Source organism: Hypanus sabinus, chromosome 12 (genome assembly GCF_030144855.1).
Source record: "Hypanus sabinus isolate sHypSab1 chromosome 12, sHypSab1.hap1, whole genome shotgun sequence".
Classification (NCBI taxonomy): domain Eukaryota; kingdom Metazoa; phylum Chordata; class Chondrichthyes; order Myliobatiformes; family Dasyatidae; genus Hypanus; species Hypanus sabinus.
Genome location: NC_082717.1, coordinates 36587752 through 36604313, shown reverse-complemented (window position 1 = coordinate 36604313; position 16562 = coordinate 36587752). Strand labels below are relative to the sequence as shown.

The 16562-nt window shown below is 40.8% G+C and overlaps 1 long non-coding RNA gene across 1 annotated transcript in view; it reads right to left on the bottom strand.

The window, feature by feature from the left end:
* LOC132402773 (uncharacterized) overlaps positions 1–16562 on the bottom strand; it is a 39786-nt gene that overhangs the window by 20794 nt on the left and 2430 nt on the right. The gene's annotated exons all lie outside the window — the stretch shown is intronic.

Sequence of the window (16562 nt, the reverse complement as noted above, 5' to 3'; positions counted from 1 at the left end):
CTTTTTCCATCCTAATCCTGATGCAGAGTCTTGGTCAGAAACTTTTACTTCTCACTTCCAAGACACAGGTTGACCTGCTGAGTTCTTCCATCATCCTTTATATGTTCTGAATTCCAGCATCTGCAGTCTCTTTAGTTAAGACTTAACACAGCTTTTCTCCATTTAAATTCAGTATCTCTATTTATGAAGCCAAGATCCCTGGTGTTTTTCTATTATCACACTACATCCTGAAAAATCCTGGATATCCCTGTTCATACACATTCCTTAGGACTTAGATCTATATTGTATCCTGTATGAATATGCCAGAGTGCATCACATCACACTTCTCTGTGTTAAATTCCATCTGCCTGTTGTCTGACTATTCCACTCATCCATCCACATCCCACTGCAGCCAATTGTTACCATTCTTATGATTTGTCACACCTCCAAATCTGGCATTAAGGAAGAAGTTTGCAATTTTACTCTTTATTTCAATCATATAAACAACAACTGCGGCTCTAGCATTTTTGTTGAGGGAACATCACTGCTTACTCTTTTCCAGTTTAAAAATAAACAATTGTTTACAATGATTCACTGTTTCTTGTCCTTGAACCGATTTTTATCCAAGCTAGCAATGATTTGTTATTTTCCCTTTTGTCAAACACCTTTATCAAACATTTCTTTAAATCCATCAGGACTACATGAACTGCATTCCTTCATTATACTTCTCCGTTCATCAAAAGATTAAGTTATTCAAACATTATCTGCACTTACAAATGCATAATATTTCTCTTAAATTAAGTCAAGATCTTCCGAGTGTTTGTTGTATTTTTATTCTTATTTATTTATCTATTGAGATACAGCGCAGAATAGATTGTAAACACAAAGTACGCTGCAAATGTTGTGGTCAAATCAACACATACAAACAAGCTGGATAAACTCAGCAGATCGGGCAGCATCCGTTGAAATGAGCAGTCAACGTTTCGGGCCAAGACCCTTCATCGTATGAAGGGTCTCGGCCCGAAACATTGACTGCTCATTTCAACGGATGCTGCCTGACCTGCTGAGTTCATCCAACTTGTTTGTACGTGCAGAACAGATTGTTCTGTCCCATTGAGCTTTCTGAAAGCTTACCCATCAGCAATGCTCAAATGATTGGTCAAGAATTATGAGAAGTGTCTTTCCACCTTTTCTTAAACAAGTATGTCAAATTTTTACTTTATAAACCTGCAGTAGGTCTAAAGAAAATTTAAGGACACCGGTGAAGTTCATTTTTGCTTAAATAGTACCTAGGGAGCACACCATCCAGCTTATCCATTCTAAGCTACCTATCCATTGCCTCTTCTAGTAGTTTCACTACTCTATCTTCAGCATTCACTTCATTAGCAAATACAGATTTAAAAGTAACCAGTAACTGTTTCCCCCATGCCCTCACCTCCAATTCTTTCTTCCTAGAGAGGCGTTACCTGTTACTGCCACCCAGGGGAGAGGGCTCGGAGGTGGTGTAGGAGAGAACAAAGGCGTGCCAGGCATGTTGGAACCTTGGGGGCTGGGGACTGACTCCTGCAGGCTGCTCTCCAGTGTATGCACTGTGGAAGAGAAGCTCACTCAGTGTGCAATAAGGAGTGACAGAGCACTTACTCTGGCTCCATAACATGCACCATCAGTCTTTAGGACATGCCACTTAGGGACCTGTGTTAATATTATTTTTAGTGACTATTGTAAGTATATATGCTGTGCGCAGTGTGTGACCCCATATGTGCCGTGTTTTGCACCTTAGTCCTGGAAGACCGATGTTTCATTTAGCTGCATACATGTGTATGGTGGAATAACAATTATACAATGAGCACCTTCATTTCTGCTCACTATTTCTATGTTTTACGGAATATATATTGACCAATCCTTGAAAAGATACTGCTGTGACACCTTTTAAACTCATACAGAATTCTGGAAAAGTTAGATCCACAATATTATTGTGTAGGGATTCCTAGGACAGATGGAGATATGCTTCCATAAGAATGGAGTGTGATGAAGAGGAACAAACAGGGGCCGGTACCTCTAAGCACTCGTTAACCTTGTCTTTCCTGGTGGTAGGGTTCTGGTTTTGGAATGTCCTGTTAGAGCACTCTAAGTGAACACTTGCTGCGTTTTATAGATACCAGTCACTAAAGCCATTACACACCAGTGACAGATGGAGAGAAGTGGTGAATGGTATGGGGCAATAAAGTGGACTGTTTTGTCTTGGATGGTGCTGTTTTCACATGGGCTACCAGAGAATAATCCATCACACTTATGACTTCTGACTTGGAGACAAATAATAGAAAGGTTTAATGTGTTGGGACATGAGTCACTTACCATGAGACATCTAACATACTACTTGCACTTAGGCACAGTATATGCATGGGTGATCCAATTGAATTTCTAATCTATGTAGTCCCTTAAGACATTGATGATAATATGGAAATTGGCAATGCTAATATGACTAAATATAAATGGTAGGCAGTTAGATTCTATCTTGTTGATGGTCATTGCTTGGGCCTATTATGCTACCAGTGTTACTTGCCATTTAGCAGCTCATGCCTGTAAGAAGTCATGTGCTGTTTCATTAATTGAGGAGCTGTGAATGGAAATGATCTTTGTGCAGTTATCAGTAAACATTCCCACTTCAATCCTTATGATGGAAGGTATTAAACTCCACCAGGGATATCCTAGTGCTAGGAAGATTGACCTCAAACAACAGCAGTCACCTTCCTTTGTTCAAAGTACAATTCAATGTCTGGAGTAATTTTCCCTTCACTTTCTCCTCGATGTCCATTGACTTTAGTTCTGTTGTGATATGCATCCAACCGTGCCAGCCTCCGGGATTTTAGATGCTCCAACTTTCCGGAGCATGGATAGCTGATGCAGCCCATTTAAAGGTTCTGCCCCTTTCTGCTTATTGGTAGCCATGTTTTGAGGCCAAGATTTGGATACTTGAAGAGGAACAGAACCCAGGTTCGGTGTTCTACCATCACCTCAACTTCGGTTCAGTCTGCGATTGTGTTTAGGATTTTTCTCTCACTGGGATTTTCATCTAGTCTTGTCAGGTCTTATCTAGCATCTAGTTAAGAATCCCATTTTCATCTCAATCTCGAAATCGTGTTTTGATTGTAGTCTTGGATACTCCAGCAGTTGGATCCTTACCATCCTCACCTAGGTCTCCCATCACAATTTACCAGCATTCATTGATGCTACTCTTGGTCACATGTTAACTTGATATCAAGAGCAATAACTCTCATATTACCTCTGGAATTCAGCTCTTTGGACTGTGATTGTAATGAGGTCTGTAGCCAGGTAGTTCTGTTAAAACCCAATAATGGTGAATAGGTTATTGAAGAGTAAGTGCCACTTGATGGCACTGTTGACCAAGCTTCAAACACTTTGCTAATAATTGAAGATAGATTAAATTAGTGGTAATTAGCAAGATGGAATGTGTCTTGCTTTCAGTGAAAATGTTATACATGGACAATCTTGCCAGAAAGATGCTAGCATTGCAACAAAACTGGGATAACTTGATTGAAGGTACAATAGTTTCAATTTCAGGTCTTCAACACATTCCTTCAACATTACAAAGTTATATGGGTTAGTTAGTTGTGGGCACATTGTATTGGCACCAGAAACATGGACACTTATGGGCAGCACCCTGCACATTCTGGGACTGCGTTGGGCACTGACACAAAATGATGCATTTCACTTGTGCATTTTGAAGTTTCGAAGTACATGTGACAAATAAAGCTAACCTTTCAGCACTACAGCTGGGAGACTGTCTGGTTCCAAAGCAATTACCATATTCAGTGCTTTTGGCCATTTCTTCTTGGCAGGTCAGCTGAACTAAACTGGTTGAAAACTAGATTCTGAGCTGGTGTGATAAAGTGAGATTGATCATCTGTTCTGTACTTTTGACTGAACCATACTAATAATGATTCAGCATTTCTGACAGGGTGCATCGCTCTCTGGTATGGGGGTGGGGGACTGGGCTACTGCAGAGGACCAAAAGAAGCTGCAGGTTGTAAATTTAATCAGCTTCATCTTGGGCACAAGCCTACAAAGTACCCTGGACACCTTCAAGGAGAGATGTCTCAGAAAGGCAGCATCCATTAAGGACCCCCATCACCCAGGGTATGCCCTCTTCTCACTGCTACCATCAGGTAAGAGGTACAGAAGCCTGAAGGCACACACTCAGCGATTCAGGAACAGCTTTGTCCCCTCTGCCATCCAATTCCTAAATGGACATTGAACCCATGAACACTATCTCACTTTATTAATATATATTATTTTTGTTTTTGCATGATTTTTAATCTACTCAATATACATATACTGTAATTTATTTATTTATTTATCTACTTTCTTCTTTATTATGTATTGCACTGAACTGCTGTTGCTAAGTTAACAAATTTCATGACACATGCCTGTGATAATAAACCTGATTCTAATTCTGATCTTTACCACTCACGTGCAGGGCCCTGGTATCACTGAGGATGGGGATCTCTTGAAGTTGTTTAATTGTCCACAACTGCTCATAACCAATTATGGAAGAATACATCAAATAATCATAATCAGATTACAGTTTTGGCTCTGTAGTCGATCAGCTTTGCTTAACCCTTGTCCATTCATCCCTCCTCATTGATCTAGCTCCTGGTACGAAGAAGGGGTCTCGGCCCAAAACTTCGACTGTTTATTAATTTCCATAGATGCTGCCTGACCTGCTGAGTTCCTCCATCATTTCATGTGTGTTGGTCTTTGATTGCTGCTTTTGCAGATCAACATTCATGTTGTTCAGTGGGGGCACCTGGTTTTAATCCTTGCATACCCTTCTACATTTCTCTTTGAAGCTGAGTGTCTACCTTAGGCTAGATGTAATGTTGAACGCTGAGATTACTAATTGTGGTGTACATTTCTGTTGCTACTGATGGTCCACAGAATCTCATGAATGTCCAGCTTTGAGATGTCAGATCTGTTCTGGGTATATCCACTTACACAGCATTACAGAGGCAAGCTGTTCCTCTTTAGTCCTATGACTAAACTTCTGGAGAGCACCCATTTACTATCCTGAACTCTATTTGCCTGCTTGGTGATAATCTTTTGATGCGAATGATCCAGGAGATTACCAGCCTCCCTGATCTTCTGCAGCAACTTCTGCTGCCAGCTCAAAGAAGCAGGAGATCCTGTCTACATATATGTTCCAACAGGATACATGAAGTACCCAGAAGCCCCCACATGGTACAGTAGTACAATAGGTCTTAGCTACCTGGCTTATGGTCCAAAATATATCTTCTTTCTCTCTCTTTTAGAATCCAGAGAGTATTCTATTCAAACTATACTTTGTCATCAATGCCCAAGGATTACTCCTTCCTGCAGATAATTTAAGTCTCGTTGAATCTAGACAAATGATATTGGGTCATGGACTTCTCCTTCACAGGCATTTAGGTAGTTTCCAGCTTCTACTGCAGCTTTGTGCTTTATAGGGTGGGTAATAAGGTCAATGTAGGAACTGTGGGCTCTAATGCAGATGGGACAGGAGGGTGCTGATGTGTGGGCAGATTGGTAGTTTGTAAGGCACTGTGCTACTTTCACAACTAACATTGAAGCATGATGCACTCTGAATGTTAGACTCTAGTTTTTCAATAACATCCCCATTCTCCATCTCCACTTTCAGTCACCATGAGCTAGAATTCCACAGGAGTTAGTAGAGATAATGTACTTCTTGAAGGAAGCTTTGAACTTTTTTTCTCATTGATGTAGACTTGTTGTGCTGTCATGTATACCTATAGAGTCCAGCAGGGGTCACTGGAGAACAATCGGAAACAAGAACCATGCTCAGTTCCTTATGCTCATTATTCATATCATTTTGTTTGTTTAGGCAACTCTTTTCCTTTAATTTATTCTGGGGACAGTCAGTTGTAAAGAATTAATTTTATATTTTAAAAAAAAGTAAGCCAAGAAGAGTAGATGGGAGGAGGTCAATGAATCGTACTGGTTCTCCAGTGTCTTCTGAGTTTTCCAGTGAGTTTTCTCTCTCTGGAGATTCCTGGGAGTGAATAGGATGCTGGTGACCCAAGGACTATTTAGGGCTAAATACATTTTTAAAAGATTGGGAATTGAGAACTATGGGGATCTGGCAAGGAGGAAATGTTGAGGCCTGGGCTGGATCAGAGATGATCATCTGGAATGGCAGGATGGGCTTGAAAGGACAAGTGGTTCCTGTGTTCTTGTGTGCAGGATGAAAGGACCCACTACCATTCACTACTAGTACATGTTGATGTTCTCCTTGGCCCTGCCTAGGAGTATCACCATGAGGGCATTGATCATTGGGTCAACAATAGACAATAGACAGTAGGTGCAGGAATAGGCCACTTGGCCCTTCTAGCCAGCACCACCATTCACTGTGATCATGGCTGATTATACACAATCAGTACCCTGTTCCTGCCCTCTCCCCATATCCCTTGACCCGCTATCTATAAGAGCTCTATCTAACTCTCTCTTGAATGCATCCAGAGACTTGGCCTCCACTGCCTTCTGGGGCAGAGCATTCCACATATCCGCCACTCTCTGGGTGAAAAAGTTTTTCCGCATCTCTGTTCTAAATGGCCTACCCCTTATTTTTAAACTGTGGCCTCTAGTTCTGGACTCACCCATCAGCGGGAACATGCTTCCTGCCTCCAGTGTGTCCAATCCCTCAATAATCTTATATGTTTCAATCAGATCCCCACTCATCCTTCTAAATTCCAGTGTATACAAGCCCAGTTACTCTAATCTTTCAACATATGACACTCTCACCATTCCGGGACTTAACCTTGTGAACCTACGCTGCACTCCCTCAATAGCAAGAATGTCCTTCCTCAAACTTGGAGACCAAAACTGCACACAATACTCCAGGTGTGGTCTCACCAGGGCCCTGTACAGCTGCAGAAGGACCTCTTTATTCCTATACTCAATTCCTCTTGTTATAAAAGCCAGCATGCCATTCGCTTTCTTCACAGCCTGCTGTACCTGCATGCTTGCTTTCATTGACCGATGTACAAGAACACCTAGATCTCATTGTACTTCCCCTTTTCCTAACTTGACTCCATTTAGATAGTAATCTGCCCTCCTGTTCTTGCCACTAAAGTGGATAACCTCACATTTATCCACATAAAACCGCATCTGCCATATATTTGCCCACTCACCCAACCTGTCCAAGTCACCCTTCATTCTCATAACATCCTCCTGACATTTCACACTGCCACCCAGCTTTGTGTCATCCGCAAATTTGCTAATGTTACTTTTAATCCCTTCATCTAAATCATTAATGTATATTGTAAACAGCTGTGGTCCCAGCACTGAACCTTGCGGTACCCCACTGGTCACAGCCTGCCATTCCGAAAGGGACCCGTTAATCACTACTCTTTGTTTCCTGTCAGCCAGCCAATTTTCAATCCATGTCAGTACTCTGCCCCCAATACCATGTGCCCTAATTTTGCCCACTAATCTCCTATGTGGGACTTTATCAAAAGCTTTCTGGAAGTCCAGGTACACTACATCCACTGGCTCTCCCTTGTCCATTTTCATAGTTACATCCTCAAAAAACTCCAAAAGGTTAGTCAAGCATGATTTTCCCTTCATAAATCCATGCTGACTCGGACTGATCCTTCTACTGCTATCCAAATGTGTCATAATTTCCTCTTTTATAATTGGCTCCAGTATTTTTCCCACCACTAACGTCAGACTAACCGGTCTATAATTCCCTGTTTTCTCTCTCCCTCCTTTCTTGAAAAGTGGGACAACATTAGCCACCCTCCAATCAGCAGGAACTATTCCTGAATCTATAGAACATTGGAAAATGATTCCACGATTTCTAGAGCCACCTCTTTAACTACCCTGGGATGCAGACCATCAGGTCCCGGGGACTTATCAGCCTTCAGACTCAACAGTCTATCCAACACCATTTCTTGCCTAGTATAAATTTCCTTCAGACCATCCTTTACCCTAGTTCCTTTGGCCACTATTACATCTGGGAGATTGTTTGTGTCTTCCCTAGTGAAGACAGATCCAAAGTACCTGTTCAACTCATCTGCCATTTCCTTGTTCCCTATAATAAATTCACCTGTTTCTGTCTTCAATGGCCCAATTTTGATCTTAACTATTTTTTTGCTATTCACATACCTGAAGAAGCTTTTACTATCTTCTTTTATAGTCTTGACTAGTTTACCTTCATACCTCATTTATTCTTGGCGTATTGCCTTTTTTGTTATTTTCTGTTGCTCATTAAAAGCTTCCCAGTCCTCCGGTTTCCCGCTCATCTTTGCTATGCTATACTTCTTCTCTTTCATTTTTATACTGCCCTTTACTTTCCTTGTCAGCCACAGCCGCCCCTTACTCCCCTTAGGATCTTTCTTCCTCTTTGGAATGAACCGATCCTACACCTTCTGCATTATTCCCAGAAATACCTGCCATTTTTGTTCCACTGTCTTCCCTGCTAGGGTATTGTTCCATTAAACCTTGGCCAGCTCCTCCCTCATAGCTCCATAGTTCCCTTTGTTCAACTGTAATACTGACCCATCTGATTTTCCTTTCTCGTTCTCAAATTGTAGGTTAAAACATATCATATTATGGTCACTACCTCCTAATGGTTCCTTTACCTCGAGCTCCCTGATCAAATCCGGTTCATTGCACAACACTAAATCTAGAATTGCCTTCTCCCCGGTAGGCTCCAGTACAAGCTGTTCTAAGAATCCATCTCGGAGGCACTTCACAAACTCCCTTTCTTGGGGTCCAGTACCATTCTGATTCTCCCAGTCTACCTGCATGTTGAAATCCCCCATGACAGCTGTATCATTACCTTTGTGACATGCCAATTTTAACTCTTCATTCAGCTTACACCCTACATCCAGACTGCTGTTTGGGGGCCTGTAGATAACTCCCATTAGGGTCTTTCTACCCTTAGAATTTCTCAGTTCTATCCATCCTGACTCTACATCCCCAGATTCTATGTACCCCCTCGCAAAGGGCTGAATATCATTCCTCACCAACAGAGCCACCCCACCCCCTCTGCCAGTCAGTCTGTCCTTTCGATAAGATGTATATTCTTGAATATTCATTTCCCAGGCCCTGTCCGCTTGAAGCCATGTCTCATTTGTTCCCACAACATCGTACTTGCCAATTTCCAACTGAGCCTCAAGCTCATCTACATTATTCCTTATACAACATTTACCTCTTTCCTCTTTGCACTGAGAAAGCCAAAGATTATACGTTTGAGCCTGAAGGGTCACAGAAAATGAGGAGTCTCTTTAGATTGGAAGAGGAGGTCTACACTATCTTTGAATCATTGGCTCAATCCAGTCTAGGCATCAGACTGGTTTTTTTTGTAGCTTAATGCATTTACTCAATACTTTGAAGAGAAACTGTATTTTTGAATATCCTGTATTTTGTTACAAGTATAGCATGTATTTTTAGTGAAATCGGATGTATTTTATTGTCAGGAGCATTCCTTCTTTACAAGTTTCTTATTTTTTTAACTCGGCTCAAGAAATGACTGTGTTTTTCAAGGCATAAAACTACATGTGATAACACTCTGTAGAAGCAGGATGAAAGCAAAATTAATGTACAACATTGGACTTGTGGATTTTGCCTGCAAAGACAAAAGGATGGGAAGATATTTGCGCATTTCCAATGTCATAAGGAAGTTTAATGTTTTCAAAGACCTTATGAAAATCAATCATTGGTTTATGCTACATATCCTTTGGGCTTTGTACTGAATGCTGTCATAACATTATAACTGCAAAAATTAATCATTCTCATATAATTCTCTGAGACAGGATGCATATCATAACTGGAGAGAATATAAGATATAATTAACAGATAAACAATTTTTATTCAATGCCATGAGTATTCAGGAAAGACTAGCATAACTCTGTACAATCCCTCACTCAAAACTATGTCCCAAATTTGTTAATGATTTATATATTTAATCTTCGTGAGGCAAAGGTTGCTGGGTGCCAGTTTAGCCTTTCTCAAAGCTTAGCTGGCAGTGAGCATCAGTTCCAAAAAATTACTACAGTGTCTAGGAGTTTAGTTTAATTACAAAGTGTTTAAAGAGTGGGAGAGAGAAGGAGAGAAGAAAAAAAATTCCCAAGATTGCTGTATATTTTTATAGTATTTGGAATAACTGCGCCTTTCAGAAAATGGCTGGCCAGCTGCTGATACTGCATTCCAACTCATATAATTCTAATTCCAGCAGCTCCACTGTGCTTTCCCAGCATGGGATTCACAGCACTGCCAAAGCCTTGGTCTTATGACTGAGGTCTGTGCAAGGTCACACTGAAGCGCAGATTTAACCCCTGTGTGCAGCTGAATGCTGACTACTGCACAGGAGGCGTTATCATTAAAACTTAGCATTGATGTGTTAAACGCATATTTCTTCTTGGGTTATTAGTTAAGTCTTTGAAAAGTAAGTTAAAAATCAAATCCATATTTTAGTTCTCAACACAAGCTGATTTATTCACATTTTAAGAGTATCAGTAGACCCAAAAGCAGTTCCTCAGAGACCATGAGAATATTTACGTAGGAAAATAATTACATTAGCAAGGAGGCTATAAGATTATTTTATGCTTCTTCTCCTTCACTTGGTACTTATTTATGTTAGAGTATGGTTTCATAGCTCTTCTGCAGCCTTGTCCCATATAACTGATCTTTGTGAACTAGGCTTTGAGCCTCAGTAGACCTGTTAGTGAGTGGCCAGACTCTGATCCTATCCACATGTGAGAACCCTGCAGATGAAGACACTGAATTCTGATGGGAAATATGAACCCTGAGCTCAGAGCATTTCAGGTTTTCTTCATCTGCTGGAGGATTAATGGGGCAGTCCAGCGAAGCCAAGCTCAATTTTATTTTCCCTTGGTTGTGAACATATAGGGTGAAGGACTGAAGTTGGATATTACTATGCAAAAGGACATTGCGCTAATCACAAGTCACATAGTACACTTCAAGGTAAAAGTAGCTTGTGAGCTTCTCACAATTGATTAAAATAACCATTTTCTTTGCTGTTATTTTAGGTAAAATCTTTTAGAACAAACAATGAGCAACTATTTTTTTTCCTCTTTTACTATGTAAAGGTGAAGTGATTGTTGCCACCTGTGACTCAGTCATCTTATGCGGAGGAAAATAAGTTGCCTATTTTCTTTTGAATATAGGAACTTTAGTGATCTCCAAGAGTTAATGTTATTTGACTGTATCTGGCATTCACATGTGTTTCCTGTTTTTCCAGTGAGTTCTGTGCTGCAACAGGCCTTTGGGAGTGAGTGTCCAGGATTTTCCTGAAAGGAAGGAGAGCTTTGTTCATGGCTATCATGGGAATGGTTCAAATTTAAACATCTATAACAGAGGCCTCCTGTGTTTCAAATGGGCTGATATCATCTCAGCACATGAATTTAATAAGTTGGAGAGACCGTGAAGGTTTTATGAGAACTCTATGCAGATTCCAGGCATCAGCCACAACCAGTCTGTGAGACGACCTCTGGCAAAGCTCTTTATAAAGTAATGCACAGGGATGTGTGCTGGAAAGCAGTTTGTTTTGGTCTTCTGTGAGCTAATGTATAACATTTCAAATCATTAATTCCCAAACGAGAAGGGAGTGATACCTTTAACTAAAAATGATCAGCTTGTGCACAATAAACATGATCTGCTGTTTAGTCTCATTATTCCTCCAGAGCCACATCAGGAGTAAACCATACTTTTTAAACTTCCTGCTTCAACCCACTCACCCTAATAGAGTTTGAGTAACCAGCCAGAAAGCCATCAGGTACCATCCCATGGACAATTCTAAGGGCTGAGCCTCTTTAGCAGGCTAGAGTCATGGGCAGCCAGTTTATGCCAGTGATAGCATATTAGATAGCAGATTGCAGATCCTCCTCAACCCTTGTCTAAAATGTACCTCCTGGATGCATGTCATGGGACATGAATTTAAATATTCAATAGGCTTACCGCCTATCTTGGCTCCAAATCTATGGCCATATGGTGCGGCAGTTAAGCTTAATAATACCCCCTAATATTCACAATGTTACAGCCCTGTTTTCATTATTACCTTCAGAAACAAGAGAAAATCTGTAGATGCTGGAAATCAAGCAGCACACACAAAATGTTGGAGGAGCTCAGAAGGCCAGGCAGCACCAATGGAAAAAAGTACAGTCGATGTTTCGGGCTGAAACCCTTCAACAGGACTGAAGGGTTTATTGTTCATTATTGCTTTAACATTATCTTCAAAGTCATCTATGTCTTTGGCATCAATAATCCGTCAGTGAGATTGCTGCAGGACCAGCCAGCTCCAGAAGGTTAAAGCCAGTTAAAATTTTATCTTGGTTGAGGAAAAGCAGGGATGCTTCACAAGGCTTGTCAGTCCTTCAGTCTCCTTTCTGTTGACAACCACAGCTGAGCCACTACCCTTAAGTACTAATCTACAGCTTGCTTGCCTTTCCATTGCCAAGAACTATTTCCTCCAGTATGAAGTAACAACACAATTAGTGACTCCTCAATGCAGGATAGGACACAGCCTCTGGCTCCCCTCACATTGTTTGCAGCTGTTCTGTAGATCAAGGTGTATTGTTGTATCATTGAAATCAATAACATAAGACAGAAACATCAAGTGAATCAAGTCATTCACATCCTGGAAAGGTGCACTATTGGCCTGAATCAGTTCTTTGCTCTGAACCTCAAGTACATTTGCAAGGTGTACAGGAGCTTCATTCGGCCTTCTCCGTCTCCCAGTTGCCTGAGAGGAGTTGGATTTTCTCATTTGGCAGACAGCCAATCTGTCAGTTCAGCTTGTTGCTGAGTGGAGAATGGGAAACTGAAACTATAACAAAATCCTGCCGTTAAACTCATCAGGACCTCCATATCCCAGCCCTCGTGAGATTAATTTAACCTCCTTCAGCTGCCCTAGATGTTACCTAGCAAGCTCTGGTATGAGTCTGGAAACACTTGATCGCATCTGATCTCAGGAACTAAACACACCCAAGCCTGATTATAGTTCAGATGGAAGCCCAGCTGGAATTATAGACTAAACTACAAAAGAGATGGGTGCCACTGAGTCACCTTGAAGGAAAATCAGCCTATCAACTAATTTGACTTTGATATAAACACAAGAGATTCTGAAGATACTAGAAATCCAGAGTAACACATATAAAATACTGGAGGAGCTCAGCAGGTCAGAAAGCACCTATGGAAAGGAATAGGGAGTTGACATTTTGACCTGAGACCCTTCCTACTGATCTTGATATCTTCCTTGCTCTAAAGTAAGCTTTGGAACCATAGTCTGTGTAGAAACATAGAAAGCCTATAGCACAATATAGGCCCTTCAGCCCACAATGCTGCGCCACACATTTATTTAATACAGAAATTACCTAGGATTACCCATAGCCCTCTATTTTCCTAAGCTCCATGTACCTATCCAGGAGTCTCTTAAAAGACCCTATTGTATCTTCCTCCAGCAGCCCATTCCATGCATTCACCACTCTCTTCGTAAAAAAACTTACCCGACATGTCCTCTATACCAACTTCTAAGCACCTTAAAGCTGTGCCCTCTCTGAAATTAGATTTGCAGATTGCTAATATCTTTCATCATGATATAGGTGTGAAAACATTGCAACATATGTACACAAGGAAAATCAGTCTGTTAAGTTTTTCAACAAAACAGATATAGTTCCTTCACTGTCCCCAGGCGGCACAATTAGTGGTTCAGAGATTTTATACCGTTTTTTTACTTGCTTCATTAACATGGTCTCTGGATTACCTGAAAGTGCAGTCTAGGATGTACACTTCAGGCCTGAAGCCTTCAGAATCTACAAATTCCAATTCAGCAGTGGCAGTGGAGACCATGCTGAGCTTGTTGGCATCCCTGCTGATGTTCCATTTTCAGCATCAGAAATCACTTTAGTAGTTTACCTTACTAGTGTTGAAACCCTGCCATATGCCCAAGCTTCCCACTGAGTTCTAAATTTGTGAAGGAAATTCCTCTAACGAGAACTTGGTGCTCTCTGGATATCATTATGTTCAGGGCATTAAACGTTTCTTCAAATTTTGTACCTGAAGATGGTTCTGAGTCTTGAAAATCACAATCCAAATCTAAATCTTTAAATCAACAATAATAAAGCTTGAATTATAAACTCCTCCACAGACTAAAAAATCCAAATGCTTGTGGCTCCTAAATTGCTTATCACATCAGCTGTAGGATCGGAGGCCAGAAGAGGTGAGATTAATATGTTACTGTGGTGAACTACATATACCTGTCTGGACATGCCCCCCGCTGACTGCTCCTGTGGCCCCTCCCACTGACCGTGGCTCCTCCCACAGACCCCGGTATAAAGGCGATTGAGGCCTGAGCCCGGACCTCAGTCTCCAGGATGTAGTATGGTGGTCAACTACTGCTTGTTCTTTCTTTCAGTCAATAAAAGCCGATATCTCGCCTTCACGTCTCAGAGAGTTATTGATGGTGCATCAGTTACTCAGACACATTGACACAATTTGTTACACAAGTCTCTGTAAGGATTGCCAATGGATAAAGGAACAATTCCATTCTTGAAGTTTTGCCTGCTAGGTAAATGTACATTGATTACGTTATAATATTTCCCTACTGAGAGGCAAGTCCAATTGAATTTATAAATTTATAAATATAGTATTTATAAATAATCAATGTATAAATATATTGAATTTATTGGGCTACCAATGACTCAGACAACTTCTCTCTCATAGTATTGCAGATGAGGGGTGACATGTGACAGCAATGGTGTCCATTACATTGGAGGCAGCTAAGATTCCAATGCCAGCTTCCATAGTCAAGCACAGCGGCAAGATTTCAGTTACGAGGCCATAGAAAGACAGGCATGAGAAACTTATATTCAAGAGATTTCAATGTCCTCAGTTAAACCTAAGGGGGAAAAAAAAACAGAAGTATTTGAAACTCTTTCAGTCCACCACTTTGACATTTCAAACCTGATATTCTTGCCCTTAAGTAGATTTTGTACATTAACTGTGATACAACAAGGACCCATTGGCTGTAAAGTACCTTGAGGCGGTCTTAATATATGAAGGAAATTTTATATATGCAAGTCTTCCTTCAATTATATTGGGCATGACAGTTAATCTGGGATCAGTCCTCCAAAGCAAAATCAAATCTCTCATATGGCTCATGATAGTGGTTCACATTCTTGCCAAAGACATAATAATATTTTTTGTTCTGCATGAGTTCCTTCTTCTAAAATAAATTCCCCAGACAGGGAAAAACCAGTCTTTTTGGTAGATATTATCCTATAAACCATTTTATTTCTTCATATTGACAACAGATGACTTTTTTTTCTGGGAGGCAAAAAACCGAGAAAAAAAGCTTTTGGTTTTACCAATAACCTCCATGGAAAACCAACATATTTCATTTGGACAGAGTCTAGATATCTTTAAAGAGCTAATTCTCTCAAAATCAACAAGTTGTTCTATAAACAGATGCTTCCTGTTTGGCAAAACACTTAAATAAGCAAAGCAAAGTAAATCTGATTCTCTTCAAGGCCAATCTACAGAACACAGAGGGCCCAAAAAATGTTGTAGTACTTTAGCTGGTAAAACAGAAACCAAGGGACATCAGGTCAAAATGTTTCACTGCTTGGAATCACAACTTACACAAAGGAAGATGCGTTTGATTCCACCTTAACTCCAAGATGTCACTGTAAAGGATCCTCAGGATAAATCCAACCATTTTCAGTCATGTCATCAACACCCTTCCTCTGTAATAGGAATGGGGGTGATTCCGAAACTGCTCAAAGTTCAATTACATTTGCCACATCTCACAAAACAAAGCTGACTATGCCTGCATGCCATAAGCCCTAACAAAATACAGGCATAGGATGATAGATGCAAGTCTTCTTCATTTATATTGGGAATGCCAGTTTATGTGGGATCAGTCTTCCAAAGCAAAACAAAACCTCTCACATGTTAAACGGCATCATCTCCTCAGTACTAATGAACATGCTTCAAAACCCGGTGCTCTGATCCTCGCTCAGTAACTGCAAGCTTGACTTCCTCATTGGGAGACCACAGTCAGTGCGATTGGAAATAACATCACCTCCTCACTGACAACTAACACTGGTGCACCTCAGTGCTCCACTCACTACTGTGTGCCAAGCCACAGCTCAAATACCATCTATGAACTTGCCAATGACACAACTATTGTCGGCAGAATTTCAGATGGTGAAGAGGAAGTGAACAGAGTGAGATAGATCAGCTAGTTAAGTGGTATTGCAAGCAGTCACTTGCTTAGACTTCTTTGACAGTATCTTCCCAAACCACAGCCTCAGTCACTAAGAAGATCAAAATCATATGGGTGCATGCAAATACCACCACATACAGTTTACCCCCAAACCCAGGATCCCAGATTTGATTCTAAATTCAGATGTTGATGGTGTGCAGTTTGAATGTTTTCCCCATCGCTGAATGAGTTTCAGATGCAATTTCAGTTTATTCACATGAAGCAAATATGTGCTGGTAGATTGATTGACAACTGTATTCATCCCTTAATGTTGATAAGT